General features: G+C 39.6%; 1 non-coding gene across 1 annotated transcript; it reads right to left on the minus strand.

The window, feature by feature from the left end:
• Positions 1 to 343: 343 nt before the first annotated feature.
• On the minus strand, positions 344 to 451 carry LOC112799248 (small nucleolar RNA R71). Its single transcript, XR_003200823.1, has one exon. It is a non-coding gene; the product is annotated as a small nucleolar RNA R71 (small nucleolar RNA).
• Positions 452 to 18,486: the final 18,035 nt, after the last annotated feature.

Here is an 18,486-nt window from a genome sequence, read left to right on the forward strand (position 1 = left end):
CTGCACCAACTTCCAATTTCTATGGAAGAAGCATCTCAATTCCTGCAATTGGAGCAAACAACTTTGAGCTTAAGCCTCAATTAGTTTCTCTAATGTAGCAGAATTGCAAGTTTCATGGACTTCCATTGGAAGATCATCAGTTCTTAGCTGAATTCTTGCAAATCTATGATACTGTTAAGACCAATAGGGTTGATCCCGAGGTCTACAGACTTATGCTTTCCCCTTTGCTGTAAGAGACAAAGCTAGGATATGGTTGGACTCACAACCTAGAGAAAGCCTAAACTCTTGGGACAAGTTGGTCAATGCTTTCTTGACCAAATTCTTTCCACCTCAAAAGATGAGCAAGCTTAGAGTGGAAGTCCAAACCTTCAAACAAAAGGAAGGTGAATCCCTCTATGAAGCTTGGGAAAGATACAAGCAATTAACCAAATGGTGTCCTTCTGACGTGCTTCCAGAATGGAGCATCATATGCATATTCTATGATGGTCTGTCTGAATTATCTAAGATGTCATTGGACCATTCTGCTGGTGGATCTCTTCATCTGAAAACCTCTACAGAAGCCTAGAAACTCATTGAGATGGTTGCAAATAACCAGTTTATGTACACTTCTGAAAGAAATCCTGTGAATAATGGGATGACTCAGAAGAAAAGAGTTCTTGAGATTGATACTCTGAATGCCATATTGGCTTAGAACAAAAAATTGACTCAGCAAGTTGATATGATTTCTCAGAATCTGACTGGATTGCAAGCTGTATCCGGCAGTGTTAAGGAAGTCTCCTCTGAAGGAGAAGCTTATGACCCTGAGAATCCTGCAATGGAAGAGGTGAATTACATGGGAGAATCCTATGGGAACACCTATAATCCTTCATGGAGGAATCATCCAAAATTCTGGAAGGATCAACAGAAGCCTCAACAAGGCTTCAACAACAATAATGGTGGGAGAAATAAGTTTGACAATAGCGAACCTTTTTCATAATCTTCTCAGCAATAGACAGAGAATTCTGAGCAGAGCCTCTCTGGCTTAGTAAACATTATCCCTGATTTATCTAAAGTCACTCTCAATTTCATGAATGAAACAAGGTCCTCCATCAGAAATTTAGAGGCACAAGTGGGTCAGCTGAGTAAAAGAGTTACTGAAACTCCTCCTAGTACTCTCCCAAGCAATACAGAAGACAATCCCAAAAGAGAGTGCAAGGCCATAACTATAATCAAAATGGCCAAACCTGGAGAAAGTGAAAAGGCAGTGATTCTTAGTGAGGAAGACCTCAAGGGACGTCCACTGACCAATAAGGAGTTCCCTATTAAGCAACCAAAGGAATCTGAGGCTCATACAAAGACCATAGAGATTCCACTGAACTTACTATTGCCATTCATGACCTCTAGTGAATATTCTTCCTCTGAAGAGGATGAAGACACTGTTGAAGAGCAAGTTGCTCAGTATCTAGGAGCAATCATGAAGGTGAATGCCAAGTTATTTGGTAATGAGACTTGGGAGGATGAACCTCCATTGCTCATCAATGAACTGAATACATGGATTCAGCAGACATTGCCTTAAAAAGAAACCGGATCCCTAAAAGTTCTTAATACCTTGCACCATAGGCACCATGACCTTTGAAAAGGCTCTGTGTAACCTGGGGTCAGGTATCAACCTCATGCCACTCTCTGTAATGGAGAAACTAGGGATCTTTGAGGTACAAGCTGCAAGAATCTCACTAGAGATGGCAGACAGATCAATGAAACAGGCTTATAGACTTGTAGAGGATGTCTTAGTGAAGGTTGAAGGCCTTTACGTCCCTACTGACTTCATAATCCTAGACACTAGGAAGGATGAGGATGAATCCATCATCCTTGGAAGACCCTTCCTAGCCACAACAAGGGTTGTGATTGATGTGGACAAAGGAGAGTTAGTCCTTCAATTGAATGAGGACTACCTTGTGTTCAAGACTCAAGGATCTTCTTCTGTAAACATGGAGAAGAAGCATGAAAAGCTTCTCTCAATCCAGAGTCAGACAGAGCCTCCACACTCAACTTTTAAGTTTAGTATTGGGAGGTCACAACCATGCTCTGAGCATCTGTGAAGCTCTGTAAGAGCTTGCTGTCAAGCTATTGACATTAAAGAAGCGCTTATTGGGAGGCAACCCAATCTTATTTATCTATATTAATCACTTTCTCATTTTTATTTTCTAGTGTTAGTCTATGTCTTCTTTAGGTTGATGATCATGCGAAGTCACAAAAATAACTACATAATTAAAGCAGGAATAAAAAACAGCATAAAAAATAGCACACCCTGGAGGACGAGCTTACTGGCATTCAAACGCCAGTAAGGCTAGCAAAGTGGGCGTTTAACGCCCAATCTGGCACCATTCTGGGCGTTAAACGCCAGAAATGGCACACAGACTGGCATTTAACGCTAGAAAAGGGTGTCTGGTGTCTGGCTAGCGTTAAACACCAGTAAAGGTAGCAGAATGGGCGTTTAATGCCCAGTCTGGCAGTATTCTGGGCGTTAAATGCCAGAACTGGTAGCCAGACTGGTGTTTAACGCCAGAAATGGGTAGCAGCCTGGCGTTCAACGCCAAAAATGCTACACAGAGGGCGTTTAAACGCCAGAAAGGTGCAGGGATGAGAAATCCTTGACACCTCAGGATCTGTGGACCCCACAGGATCCCTACCTACCCCAACTCATTCTCACTCTTCTTCACACCTTCCCATAACACCCTTCCCCAAACACCATTCACCTATTAAATTCTACCCTCTTCGACATAACCTCTTCACCACTCACATCCATCCACTATTTCCCATAATACAACCCACCTACCCTCACCCACTCAAATTCAAACCAATTTCATCCCAAACCCAACCCCTTCCACACGGATACCCTCTCTCCCTTACCCTATAAATACCCCTCCTTACCACCTTCAACTTCACACATCACACACACCTTAACCCCCTTGGCCGAATTAACCACACACCTTCATCTCCTCCATTTCTTCTTCTCCTACTCCTTTCTTTCTTCTTTTGCTCGAGGACGAACAAACCTTTTAAGTTTGGTGTTGGAAAAAACTTTGCTTTTTGTTTTCAATAACCATTAATTACACCTAAAGCCGGAGAAACCTCTAGAAAGAGGAAAGGAAAAATATTATCTTCTGCCTCCGAGTCATGGGAGATGGAGAGGTTCATCTCAAAGGTCCATCAAGACCACTTCTATGAAGTTATGGCCAAGAAAAAGGTGATCCCCGAGGTCCCCTTCAAGCTAAAAAAGGGCGAATATCCAGAGATCCGACAAGAGATTCAGAGAAGAGGTTGGGAAGCTCTCACCAACCCTATCCAACAAGTCAGAATCATAATGGTTCAAGAGTTCTATGCTAATGCATGGATCACTAAGAACCATGATCAAAGTATGAACCCGAACCCAAAGAATTGGCTCACAATGGTTCGGGGGAAATACTTAAATTTCAGTCCAGAAAATGTAAGGTTGGCATTCAACTTGCCAATGATGCAAGGAGATCTTCATCCTTTCACAAGAAGGGTCAACTTTGATCAAAGGTTGGACCAAGTCCTCATGGACATCTGTGTGGAAGGAGCCCAATAGAAGAGAGACTCCAAAGGCAAGCCAGTTCAACTGAAAAGGCTTGACCTCAAACCCATGGCTAGAGGATGGTTAGAGTTCATCCAACGCTCTATCATTCCTACTAGCAACCGATCCGAGGTAACTGTGGATCGGGCTATCATGATCCATAGCATCATGATTGGAGAGAAAGTGAAAGTTCATGAGATCATACCTCTAGAACTATAAAAAAGGGCTGACAAGCCCTCCACTTTGGCAAGGTTAGCCTTCCCTCATCTCATCTGTCACCTATGCAATTTAGCCAGAATTGTCATAGAGGAAGACATTCTCATTGAAGAGGACAAGTCCATCACTAAAAAGAGGATGGAGCAAACAAGAGAGCCCACTCATGGACCTCAACAAGCACATGAGGAAGTCCCTCATCAAGAATTTTCTGAGATGCCTCAAGGGATGCATTTTCCTCCACACAACTATTGGGAGCAACTCAACACCTCTTTAGGGGATTTGAGTTCCAATATGGAGCAACTAAGGATGGAGCACCAAGAGCATTCCATTATCCTCCATGAAATTAGAGAGGACCAAAGAGCCATGAAGGAGGAGCAACAAAGGCAAGGAAGAGACATTGAGGAGCTTAAGCACTCAATAGGATCTTCAAGAGGAAGAACTAGCCGCCATCACTAAGGTGGACCCGTTCTTTAATTTCCTTGTTATTTGTTTTTCTGTTTTTCATTCCTTATGCTTTATGTTTTGTCTATGTTTGTGTCTTTATTACATGATCATTAGTGTCTAGTGTCTATGCCTTGAAGTTATGAATGTCCCATAAATCCTTCACCTTTCTTAAATGAAAAATGTTTCTAATTGCAAAAGAACAAGAAGTACATGAATTTATAATTCTATCTTGAAATTAGTTTAATTATTTTGATGTAGTGGAAATACTTTTGTTTTCTGAATGAATGCTTGAACAGTGCATATTTTTTATAGTGAAGTTTATGAATGTTAAATTTTTTGGCTCTTGAAAGAATAATAAAAAAGAAAAATGTTATTGATAATCTAAAAAATCATAAAATTGATTATTGAAGCAAGAAAAAGCAATGAAAAAGAAAAAGCTTGCGAAGAAAAAAGAGAGAAAAATGGCAAAAAATAAAGAAAAAGAAAGAAAAAGAAAAAGCAAGCAGAAAAAGCCAATAGCTCTTTAAACCAAAAGGCAAGAGCAAAAAGCCATTAACCCTTTAAACTAAAAGGCAAGGGTAAAAAGTATCCAAGGCTTTGAGCATCAGTGGATAGGAGGGTCTAAAGGAATAAAATCCTGGCCTAAGCGGCTAAATCAAGTTGTCCCTAACCATGTGCTTGTGTCATGAAGGTCCAAGTGAAAAGTTTGAGACTGAGTAGTTAAAGTCGTGATCCAAAGCAAAAGAGTGTGCTTAAGAACTCTGGACACCTCTGATGAGCGGATATTTTATACGCTTTTTGGGGGTAATTTCATGTAGATTTTAGCATGTTTTAATTAGTTTTTAGTAGAATAATATTAGTTTTTAGGCAAAAATCATATTTCGGGACTTTACTATGAGTTTGTGTGTTTTTCTATGATTTCAGGTATTTTCTGGCTGAAATTGAGGGAGCTGAGCAAAAATTTGAGTTAGGCTGAAAAAGGACTGTTGATGCTGTTGGATCCTGACCTCCCTGCACTCGAAATAAATTTTCTGGAGCTACAGGAGTCCAATTGGCGCGTTCTCAACGGCGTTGGAAAGTAGACATTCAGGGCTTTCCAGCAATGTATAATAGTCCATATTTTGCGCGAAGAAAGATGACGTAACTTGGCGTTGAACGCCAAGTACATGCTGCTGTCTGGAGTTAAACGCCAGAAAAACGTCATAATCCGGAGTTGAACGCCCAAAACATGTTATAACTTGGAGTTCAACTCCAAGAAAGGCCTCAACTCGTGGATAGCTTTAGTCCCAGCCCTAGCACACACCAAGTGGGCCCCAGAAGTGGATTTCTGCACCAATTATCTTAGTTTACTCATTTTCTGTAAACCTAGGTTACTAGTTTACTATTTAAACAACTTTTAGAGACTATTCTTGTACCTCATGACATTTTCAGATCTAAATTACATACTTTTTAACGGCATGAGTCTCTAAACTCCATTGTTGGGGGTGAGGAGCTCTGCGGCGTCTCGATGATTTAATACAATTCCTTTGTTTTCCATTCAAACACGCTTGTTCTTATCTAAGATGTTTATTCGCGCTTAATTATGGAGAAGGTGATGATCCGTGACACTCATCACCTTCCTCAATCCATGAATGTGTGCCTGACAACCACCTCCGTTCTACATCAGATTGAATGAGTATCTCTTAGATTCCTTAATCAGAATCTTCGTGGTATAAGCTGGATTGATGGCGGCATTCATGAGGATCCGGAAAGTCTAAACCTTGTCTGTGGTATTTCGAGTAGGATTCTGGGATTGAATGGCTGTGACGAGCTTCAAACTCCTGAAGGCTGGGCGTTAGTGATAGATGCAAAAGAATCAATGCATTCTATTCCAACCTGATTGAGAACCGACAGATGATTAGCCGTGCTGTGACAGAGCATAGGAACGTTTTCACTGAGAGGATGGGAAGTAGCCATTGACAACGGTGACACCCTACATAGAGCTTGCCATGGAAGGAACAATGCGTGTGGGAAGAGGACTTCAAGGAAAAGTAGAAATTCAAAGGACAAAGCATCTCCAAAACTCCAACATATTTCTTATTACTGCACACCAAGTATCGATTTGATTCTCTTTTATTTTTCCAATAATTTTAAACACTTTGACTTCTTATAATTAAATCCAAATAATCTTATTGGCATCCTGACTAAGATTCATAAAATAAACATTGATTGCTTCAAACCAATAATCTCCGTGGGATCGACCCTTACTCACGTAAGGTATTACTTGGACGACCCAGTGCACTTGCTGGTTAGTTGTGCGGATTACAAATTCGTGCACCAAGTTTTTGGCGCCGTTGCCAGGGATTGTTGAGTTTGAACAATTGAAGGCTTATTTTATTTCTTAGATTAGGAATAATTTATTTTTGTTGTTATAGAGTCATTAAATTTTGATAGGATAGTCTCTTTTCAAAAATTTCTTTTCAAAATTATTATTTTTCTTAATTAGTTGTTAATTTTTCGTGAGTTTAGTGTCTTATTTTAAGTTTGGTGTTAATTGCATATTTTATATTTTCTTTAAAATTTTTGTGTTAGTGTTCTTGGTTCTTCCTTGATCTTCAAGTTGTTCTTGTCCATTTTTCTTGATTGATCTTTAGTTTTTCTTGTTTTGTGTCTTTTCTTGTTTCTCTTGTGCTTTTTCAAACAGCAACTTTCAAAAATTTTTACTTATATCCATTTTTAAAATTAACTCTGAAGTTGCTGCCCATTTTGCTGGAGCTTTAGTAGTTGTTCTTCATAATTGGGTATCCTCTTTGGAATCTTTTTCAAAAATAATTTTTCTTTTACTGAATCTTGTGCCAAACTTTAAGTTTGGTGTTTTCTTGCTAAGTTTTCTTTAATTTTCGAAAATTTGTCTTGGTTTTCTAAAAATTTTAAGTTTGGTGTTCTTCCTTTTGTTCTTGGTGTTCTTGTGAATTTTCAAAGTGTTCTTGAGTCTTTCTTGTGCTTTGATCTTAAAATTTTTAAGTTTGGTGTTCCTTGGTGTTTTCCCTCCAAAATTTTTGAAAATAAGGAACATTGGATCTAAAAATTTTAAATCTTGTGTCTTTTGCGTATTTTTCTGTTTCATCATAAAATTCAAAATTCAAAAAAAAATATTCTTCCTAACTAATTTTAAACTATTTTTCTTCGAAAATTTTATAAAAAAAAAATTCAGATTTCAATTTCAAAATATTTTTCAATTTCTTTTATTTGTTTCGTTTCTATTTTATTTTATAAAAATTAATTTTTTATAAAATAAACAATAGCAACATACATATCATCTCTTTTATTCCATTATGGAATTAAGTGGGAATGATCAGTCCAGGAGGACTCTGGGGTCATATGCTAACCCCACTACTGCTTCATATGGGGGTAGTATCTGTATACCCTCCATTGGAGTTAGTAGCTTTGAGTTGAATCCTCAGCTCATTATCATGGTGCAGCAAAACTGCCAGTATTCTGGTCTTCCACATGAAGAACCTACAGAGTTTCTGGCACAATTTTTACAATTTGCTGACACAGTACATGATAAAGAAGTGGATCAGGATGTCTACAGATTATTACTGTTTCCATTTGCTGTAAAAGATCAAGCTAAGAGGTGGTTAAATAACCAGCCTAAGAACAGCATAAAAACATGGAAACAGCTGTCAAAAAAATTCCTGAATCACTATTTCCCTTCAAAACGGATGACACAGCTAAGGCTAAGCATCCAAGGCTTCAAACAAGGAGATAATGAATCCCTTTATGATGCCTGGGAGAGATACAGAGAGATGCTAAGAAAATGCCCCTCTGAAATGTTTTCAGAGTGGGTGCAATTAGACATCTTCTACTATGGGCTTATAGAAAAAGCTCAGACCTCTCTAGACCACTCAGCTGGTGGATCTATACATATGAGAAAAACAATTGAAGAAGCTCAAGAGCTCATTGATACAGTTGCCAGAAATCAGCATCTGTACCTAAGCAGTGAATCTTCCAAGAAAGAAGAAGCTAAAACAGTAACTGCTGAACTCAGTCCTGTAGATCAGGCTAATAAATTCAATCAGCAATTAGACTTTTTAACTCAGCAGTTAGCCGAATTCAAGGAAATACTACAGGAAACAAGAATGGCTAACAGGAATATGGAAGTACAGTTAAGGCAAACAGAAAAGCAACTGTCAAAACAAATAGTAGAAGAATGCCAAGCAGTTCAACTAAGAAGTGGGAAAACATTAAATACCTCACTTCAAAGCAGCAGGAAGCCAAGAAATGAACAAATGGCTACTCAAAATCCCTCTGAGGACAATCAGAGCCCAGAGAGGAATAATACTGGCGCTGAACGCCCAGCCTATGCTCATTCCTGGCGTTCAACGCCAAAAACAAGCATGGATCCAGCGTTGAACGCCCAAAGGGAGCATGGTTCTGGCGTTCAGACGCCAGTAACAAATGGGGAAACGGCGTCTAACGCCACTCTAGCTTCCACCCCTGGCATCCAAATGCCAATAGGGGATCAGTCACATACAAGTGCTGATGACAACCCTTCTAAAAAGGCTTCCCAACCCACTTCTGTAGGTAATAAACCTGCAGCAACTAAGGTTGAGGAATACAAAGCCAAAATGCCTTATCCTCAAAAACTCCGCCAAGCGGAACAGGATAAGCAATTTGCCCGCTTTGCAGACTATCTCAGGACTCTTGAAATAAAGATTCTGTTTGCAGAAGCACTTGAGCAAATACCCTCTTATGCTAAGTTCATGAAAGAGATCTTAAGTCATAAGAAGGATTGGAGGGAAACTGAAAAAGTTTACCTCACTGAAGAATGCAGTGCAGTCATTCTGAAAAGCTTACCTGAGAAGCTTAAAGATCCTGGGAGCTTTATGATACCATGCACATTAGAGGGTACTTGTGCCAAGCAAGCTTTATGTGATCTTGGGGCAAGTATCAACCTAATACCTGCATCTACTATCAGAAAGCTTGGTTTAACTGAAGAAATCAAACCAACCAGGATATGTCTTCAACTTGCTGATGGCTCCATTAAATACCCATCAGGAGTGATTGAAGACATGATTGTCAAGGTTGGGCCATTCGCCTTCCCTACTGACTTTGTGGTGTTGGAAATGGAGGAGCACAAGAGTGCAACTCTCATTCTAGGAAGACCTTTCCTAGCAACTGGCCGAACCCTCATTGATGTCCAAAAAGGGGATGTAGCCTTGAGAGTCAATGAGGAGGAGTTTAAGTTGAATGTTGTCAAAGCCATGCAACATCCAGACACCCCAAATGACTGCATGAGTGTTGATATTATTGACTCTCTGGTAAGAGAGGTCAATATGGTTGAGAGTCTCAAATCAGAGCTAGAGGACATCTTTAAAGATGTTCAGCCTGATTTGGAAGAATCAGAGAAGATAATAGAACCTCTGAAAATCCCTCAAGAAGAGGAGAAACCTCCAAAACCCGAACTCAAACCATTACCACCATCCCTGAAATATGCATTTCTGGGAGAAGGTGATACCTTTCCTATAATTATAAGCTTTACCTTAGAGCCACAGGAAGAGGAAGCACTAATTCAAGTGCTAAGGACACACAAGACAGCTCTTGGGTGGTCCATCAGTGATCTTAAGGGCATTAGCCCAGCCAGATGCATGCACAAGATCTTACTGGAGGATGACGCCAAACCAGTGGTCCAACCACAAAGGCGGCTGAATCCAGCCATGAAAGAAGTGGTGCAAAAGGAGGTCACTAAATTACTAGAGGCTGGGATCATTTATCCTATTTCTGACAGCCCCTGGGTGAGCCCTGTCCAAGTTGTCCCTAAGAAAGGTGGCATGACAGTGGTTCATAATGAAAAAAATGAACTGGTTCCTACAAGAACAGTTACAGGGTGGCGTATGTGTATTGATTATAGAAGGCTCAATACAGCCACCAGAAATGATCATTTTCCTTTACCATTCATAGACCAAATGCTAGAAAGACTAGCAGGTCATGAATACTACTGCTTCCTGGATGGATATTCAGGTTATAATCAAATTGCAGTAGATCCCCAGGATCAAGAGAAAACGGCATTCACATGTCCATCTGGAGTATTTGCATACAGAAGGATGCCATTTGGCATGTGCAATGCACCTGCAACCTTTCAGAGGTGCATGCTCTCAATTTTCTCTGATATGGTGGAAAAATTCCTGGAAGTCTTCATGGATGACTTTTCAGTATTTGGAGACTCATTCAGCTCCTGTCTTGACCATCTAGCACTTGTTCTAAAGAGATGCCAAGAGACTAACCTGGTTTTAAACTGGGAAAAATGTCACTTTATGGTAACTGAAGGAATTGTCCTTGGGCACAAAATCTCGAACAAGGGAATAGAGGTGGACCAAGCTAAAGTAGAAGTAATCGAAAAATTACCACCACCTGCCAATGTTAAGGCAATCAGAAGCTTTCTGGGGCATGCAGGATTCTATAGGAGGTTTATAAAGGATTTTTCAAAAATCGCCAAACCTCTGAGCAACCTGCTAGCTGCTGACACGCCATTTATCTTTGATAAAGAGTGTCTGCAGGCTTTTGAGACTCTGAAAGCTAAATTGGTTACAGCACCAATCATCTCTGCACCAGACTGGACATTACCATTTGAATTGATGTGTGATGCCAGTGACCATGCCATTGGTGTAGTGTTGGGACAAAGGCATGACAAGCTTCTGCACGTCATTTACTATGCTAGCCATGTTCTAAATGATGCACAGAAGAATTACACAACCACAGAAAAAGAGCTACTTGCAGTGGTTTACGCCATTGACAAATTCAGATCCTATTTAGTAGGATCAAAAGTGATTGTGTACACTGATCATGCTGCTCTTAAATATCTACTCACAAAGCAAGATTCAAAACCCAGACTCATCAGATGGGTGTTGCTTCTGCAAGAGTTTGATATAGAAATAAGAGACAGAAAAGGGACAGAGAATCAAGTAGCAGATCACCTGTCCCGAATAGAACCAGTAGAAGGGGCGTCCCTCCCTCTCACTGAGATCTCTGAAACTTTTTCGGATGAGCAACTCTTTGCCATCCAGGAAGTGCCATGGTTTGCAGACATTGCAAACTACAAGGCAGTGAGATTCATACCCAAAGAGTACAGTAGGGTGCAATCAAAGAAACTAATCACAGATGCAAAGTACTATTTTTGGGATGAACCATATCTCTTCAAGAGATGTGCAGACGGAGTAATCCGTAGATGTGTGCCTAAGGAAGAAGCGCAAAAGATTTTATATCACTGCCATGGATCACAGTATGGAGGACATTTTGGAAGTGAGCGAACAGCCACAAGAGTCCTCCAAAGTGGCTTCTACTGGCTTACTCTCTATAAAGATTCCCGAGCGTTTGTGCTTAATTGTGACAGTTGCCAAAGATCAGGCAACCTACCTCACAGTTATGCCATGCCTCAACAAGGGATATTGGAGATTGAGTTGTTTGATGTATGGGGCATTGACTTCATGGGACCTTTCCCACCATCATACTCAAACACTTATATTCTGTTGGCAGTGGATTATGTATCCAAATGGGTGGAGGCTATTGCAACACCCACTAATGATACTAAAACAGTGTTAAAATTCCTCCAGAAACACATCTTCAGCAGATTTGGTATCCCTAGAGTATTAATCAGTGATGGGGGCACTCATTTCTGCAATAAACAGCATTACTCTGCTCTAGTATGTTATGGAGTTAGCCACAGGATAGCTACTCCATATTACCCACAAACTAATGGGCAAGCTGAAGTCTCAAATAGAGAACTCAAAAGAATCCTGGAACGGACTGTAATTAACCGTAGAAGGGATTGGGCAAGAAGCTTGGATGATGCTCTGTGGGCATACAGAACAGCATTCAAGACCCCTATAGGGACCTCTCCATACCAGCTTGTGTATGGAAAGGCATGTCACTTGCCAGTGGAACTGAAACACAAGGCCTACTGGGCAACCAGATTCCTAAACCTTGATGCCAAGTTAGCTGGAGAAAAATGATTGCTCCAGTTAAATGAGCTAGAGGAATTTAGACTCAATGCTTTCGAGAATGCAAAAATTTACAAGGAGAAAGCAAAAAGATGGCATGATAAGAAATTGTCATCCAGAGTCTTCGAGCCAGGGCAGAAAGTTCTGCTATTTAATTCTATGCTCAAATTATTCCCTGGGAAATTAAAATCTCGGTGGAGAGGCCCATATGTAATTACAAGTGTATCACTATATGGATACGTAGAGCTTCAGGATAATGAATCTAACAAAAAGTTCATTGTTAATGGACAAAGAGTTAAGCATTATCTTGAAGGTAATTTTGAGCAAGAATGCTCAAAACTGAGACTTAATTAAAGCTCAGTAACAGTCCAGCTAATGACATTAAAGAAGCGCTTGCTGGGAGGCAACCCAGCCAAATCACAAAATTTAATTTTATTTGTCCTTTTTTTTTCTAAATGATCAAGTTTTACAGGTAGATACCAGAGTATCTTCAAAAGGTGAAGTAACAATTGATTGAAGTCACAGGGTTACAGGGAAATTTGGAAAGCTTACTGGCATCAAAAAGCCAGTAAGAAACGTTTTGGGCGTTGAACGCCCAAAAGAAGCACCTACTGGGCGTTCAACGCCAGTAAGGGTAGCCATCTGGGCGTTAAACGCCAGAAAGAAGCACCTTCTGGGCGTTCAATGCCAGATTGTTAGCGTCCTGGGCGTTCAGAAAAACGCCCAGTGACAAAGGACCTCCTGGCGTTCAACGCCAGAAAGAAGCATCAGCTGGGCGTTGAACGCCCAGGAGAAGCAGCATTTGGGCGTTAAACGCCCAAAACATGCATCGTTTGGGCGTTTAACGCCAGGATGGTGGGAGGAGGTAAAAATTCGTTTTTCTTTATATTTTTTCTAAATTTTTTATGTTTCAATTCATGATTTCTTACATAAACATGCTTCAAATTGTCATCCCTCATATCAAATTAAGTTTTCTAAAAACCCTGATTTCTAAAAATCCATGTTTCAAAAATTTCAAATATATCTTAATCCATAAAGACAAATTGTTTTCCAATCCAATCCAACTCTTTTAAGTTTGTTTTCAAAACTCAATTATCTTTTTAAAATCTTTTTCAAAATTAAAAATTCAGATCTATCTTTTAATTATTAGTTAAATCTTTCTCTTTTTAAACTATATCTTTTTCTTATCATATCTATCTTTTACAAATCATATCTTATATCTTATCTTTTTCCTATTTTCGAAAATTACCCACCCCCTCCCTATATATTGAATTCGGCGCCCCTTTCCTCATCACCATCAAACACTTGCTCTCCTCCTATCCCTCTTCTTTCTCCTCTTTTGCTTGAGGACAAGCAAAGCTCTAAGTTTGGTGTGTTTATCCGTGATCACAAAAACATACCCACTAAAGATCATGGCTCCTAAAGGAAAACAACCCAACCCAAGAGGTAAGAAAGAGAACACTCCAAAGCCACTTTGCAATCAAGGGAAGTTCTTAACTAAAGAACATTCAGACCATTACTACAAGATAATGAGTCACAGATCAGTGATCCCGGAAGTCAAATTTGATCTGAAAGAAGATGAATATCCGGAGATCCAAGAGCAAATTCGAAACAGGAACTGGGAAATTCTGGCCAATCCTGAAACGAAAGTGGGAAAGAACATGGTTCAGGAGTTCTATGCTAATCTATGGCAGACAGACCGGCAAAGAATAATTGGAGCTGCTACCATCGGACCTTAGTCAGAGGAGAGATCGTTCATACATATCCTGATAAGATCAGGGAGATATTTAAGCTTCCCCAACTGAAAGATGACCCAGACTCCTTTAATAGGAGAATGATGAGGGTAAATAAAGGTCTGGACAAGATTCTAGAGGATATATGCATCCCTGAAGCCAGGTGGACCACCAGCACGACTGGCATCCCAAATCAACTCAAAAGAGAAGATTTAAAACCAGTAGCCAGAGGCTGGCTAGACTTCATAGGGCGTTCCATATTGCCTACCAACAACCGTTCTGAAGTTACTGTTAAAAGAGCAGTAATGATTCACTGCATCATGTTGGGAAAAGAAGTAGAAGTCCATCAACTGATCTCATGTGAGCTATACAAAATAGCAAACAGGAATTCCAAGGACGCCAGATTGGCCTATCCAAGCTTAATTTCTATGCTCTGCAAAGATGCTGGAGTGAAGATGGGAATAACAGAATATATCCCAGTTGAAAGGCCAATCACTGGAATATCAATCGTCAGACAACAGCAACAAGATGATTCAACCAAGAGGAGAGCACAGGAAGCCCTCCCAGAACTACCTTAATTCGAATATTGGGAACATCTTGAGGCTTCTATTTCCAAATTGCAAGAAGCTATGGATCAATTAAAGGAAGAACAGAACAATCAAAGTAGCATGCTTTGCAAACTACTTAAGGAACAGGAAGAGCAAGGGCGTGATCTAAGGGAGCTGAAGTGCCAAAAATTAATCCTTGAACAACACCCCACAGATTAGAGGAACATCTACTTCTCAAAACAACAGGTTGTTGAGTTCCAATTTTTTTTTTTTTACCTTAGGAGATATATAGTGGTAGTAGTAGTATTAATTAGTATATCTATTTTGATTTTATTTCCAATTAAGCTATAATTTATTTTTCTCATCATCATCAGGCATGAATAAAGTAGTAGATTTTTTTTTAGAATAAAGAAGTAATCTATATTTTTCGAGTTCTTAATAATAAAAATTATAATTAATTATGTGTGGTGGCAATACTTTTTGTTCTCTGAATGAATGCTTGAACAGTGCATAATTTGTACTTTGAATTTGATGAATATTGGCTCCTGAAAGAATGAGGAACACGAAAAATATTATTGATGATCTGAAAAATCATGAAATTAATTCTTGAAGCAAGAAAAAGCAGTCCATTCAAAAAAAAAAAGAGCAGTAGAAAAAGCCAATAGCCCTTAAAACCAAAAGGCAAGGGTAAAAATGATCCAAGGCTTTGAGCATCAGTGGATAGGAGGGCCCAAGGAAATAGTTCCAGGCCTAAGCGGCTAAACCAAGCTGTCCCTAACCATGTGCTTGTGGCATGCAGGTCCAAGTTACAAACTTGAGACTGAGTGGTTAAAGTCATGATCCAAGGCAAAAAGAGTGTGCTCAAGAGCTCTGGACACCTCTGACTAGGGACTCTAGCAAAGCTAAGTCACAATCTGAAAAGGTTCACCTAGTCATGTGTCTGTGGCATTTATGTATCTGGTGGTAATACTGGAAAACAAAGTGCTTAGGGCCACGGCCAAGACTCATAAAATAACTGTGTTCAAGAATCAACATACTACACTAGGAGAATCAATAATACTATCTGAATTCTGAGTTCCTATGGATGCCAATCATTCTGAAATTCAAAGGATAAAGGGAGATGCCAAAACTGTTCAGAAACAAAAAGCTACAAGCCCCGCTCATCTAATAAGAATCTGAGCTTCATTTAAAACTCTAAAATATTATTACTTCTTAATTTCTGTTAAAACCTATTTTATTTATCTAGTTGCTTGAGGACAAGCAACAGTTTAAGTTTGGTGTTGTGATGAGCGGATATTTTATACGCTTTTTGGGGGTAATTTCATGTAGATTTTAGCATGTTTTAATTAGTTTTTAGTAGAATAATATTAGTTTTTAGGCAAAAATCATATTTCGGGACTTTACTATGAGTTTGTGTGTTTTTCTATGATTTCAGGTATTTTCTGGCTGAAATTGAGGGAGCTGAGCAAAAATTTGAGTTAGGCTGAAAAAGGACTGTTGATGCTGTTGGATCCTGACCTCCCTGCACTCGAAATGGATTTTCTGGAGCTACAGGAGTCCAATTAGCACGTTCTCAACGGCGTTGGAAAGTAGACATTCAGGGCTTTCCAGCAATGTATAATAGTCCATATTTTGCGCGAAGAAAGATGACGTAACTTGGCGTTGAACGCCAAGTACATGCTGCTGTCTGGAGTTAAACGCCAGAAAAACGTCATAATCCGGAGTTGAACGCCCAAAACACGTTATAACTTGGAGTTCAACTCCAAGAAAGGCCTCAACTCGTGGATAGCTTTAGTCCCAGCCCCAGCACACACCAAGTGGGTCCCAGAAGTGGATTTCTGCACCAATTATCTTAGTTTACTCATTTTCTGTAAACCTAGGTTACTAGTTTACTATTTAAACAACTTTTAGAGACTATTCTTGTACCTCATGACATTTTCAGATCTGAATTACATACTTTTTGATGGCATGAGTCTCTAAACTCCATTGTTGGGGGTGAGGAGCTCTGCGGCGTCTCGATGATTTAATACAATTCCTTTGTTTTCCATTCAAACACGCTTGTTCTTATCTAAGATGTTTATTCGCGCTTAATTATGGAGAAGGTGATGATCCGTGACACTCATCACCTTCCTCAATCCATGAACGTGTGCCTGACAACCACCTCCGTTCTACATCAGATTGAATGAGTATCTCTTAGATTCCTTAATCAGAATCTTCGTGGTATAAGCTGGATTGATGGCGGCATTCATGAGGATCCGGAAAGTCTAAACCTTGTCTGTGGTATTCCGAGTAGGATTCTGGGATTGAATGGCTGTGACAAGCTTCAAACTCCTGAAGGCTGGGCGTTAGTGACAGACGCAAAAGAATCAATGGATTCTATTCCAACCTGATTGAGAACCGACAGATGATTAGCCGTGCTGTGACAGAGCATAGGAAGGTTTTCACTGAGAGGATGGGAAGTAGCCATTGACAACGGTGACACCCTACATAGAGCTTGCCATGGAAGGAACAATGCGTGTGGGAAGAGGACTTCAAGGAAAAGTAGAAATTCAAAGGACAAAGCATCTCCAAAACTCCAACATATTTCTCATTACTGCACACCAAGTATCGATTTGATTCTCTTTTATTTTTCCAATAATTTTAAACACTTTGACTTCTTATAATTAAATCCAAATAATCTTATTAGCATCCTGACTAAGATTCATAAAATAAACATTGATTGCTTCAAACCAATAATCTCCGTGGGATCGACCCTTACTCACGTAAGGTATTACTTGGACGACCCAGTGCACTTGCTGGTTAGTTGTGCGGATTACAAATTCGTGCACCAACCTCTAACTGGGGAATCTAGCAAACCTGAGTCACAATCTGAAAAGGTTCACACAGTTGTGTGTCTGTGGCATTTATGTATCCAGTGGTAATACTGGAAAACAAGATGCTTAGGGTCATGGCCAAGACTCATAAGTAGCTGTTTTCAAAAATCAACATACTGAACTAGGAGAATCAATAACACTATCTTAATTCTGAGTTCCTATAGATGCCAGTCATTCTAAATTTCAAAGGATAAAGTGAGATGCCAAAACTGTTTAGAAGCAAAAAGCTACAAGTCCCGCTCATCTAATTAGAACTAAGCTTCATTGATATTTTGGGATTTATTGTATATTCTCTTTTTTTATCCTATTTTATTTTTAGTTGCTTGGGGACAAGAAACAATTTAAGTTTGGTGTTGTGATGAGCGGATAATTTATACGCTTTTTGGCATTGTTTTTAGGTAGTTTTTAGTATGTTTTAGTTACTTTTTGGTATATTTTTATTAGTTTTTATACAAAATTCACATTTCTGAACTTTACTATGAGTTTGTGTATTTTTTGTAATTTCAGGTATTTTCTGGCTTGAATTGATGGACCTGAGCAAAAATCTGATTCAGAGGCTGAGAAAAGACTGCAGATGCTGTTGGATTCTAACCTCTTTGCACTCGAAGTAGATTTTCTGAAGCTACAGAAGCCCAATTGGCACGCTCTTAATTGCGTTGGAAAGTAGACATCTTGGGCTTTCCAGAAATGTATAATAGTTCATACTTTACCCTAGATTTGATGGCCGAAACTGGCGTTCAAACGCCCACCAGAGACCCTTTTCTGGAGTAAAACGCCAGAACTGGCACCAAAGCTGGAGTTAAACGCCCAAACTGGTACTAAAGCTGGCGTTTAACTCCAAGGATGGCCAATGCACGTGAAAGCTTTAAAGCTTAGCCCAAACACACACCAAGTGGACCCCGGAAGTGGATTTCCGCACTATCTACTCATTTTCTGTAAACCTAGGTTACTAGTTTAGTATAAATAGCACTTTTTGACTATTGTATTGCATCTTTGGACCACTTTTCGATCCTTTGATCAGGTCTTCTTCCCCTGTTTTCGAATTCTTATGCCATTTGGGAGGCTGGTCATTCGGCCATGCCTAGACCTTTTGTTCTTATTTATTTTCAATGGTGGAGT

This window comes from Arachis hypogaea, chromosome 4 (genome assembly GCF_003086295.3).
Source record: "Arachis hypogaea cultivar Tifrunner chromosome 4, arahy.Tifrunner.gnm2.J5K5, whole genome shotgun sequence".
Taxonomy (NCBI): domain Eukaryota; kingdom Viridiplantae; phylum Streptophyta; class Magnoliopsida; order Fabales; family Fabaceae; genus Arachis; species Arachis hypogaea.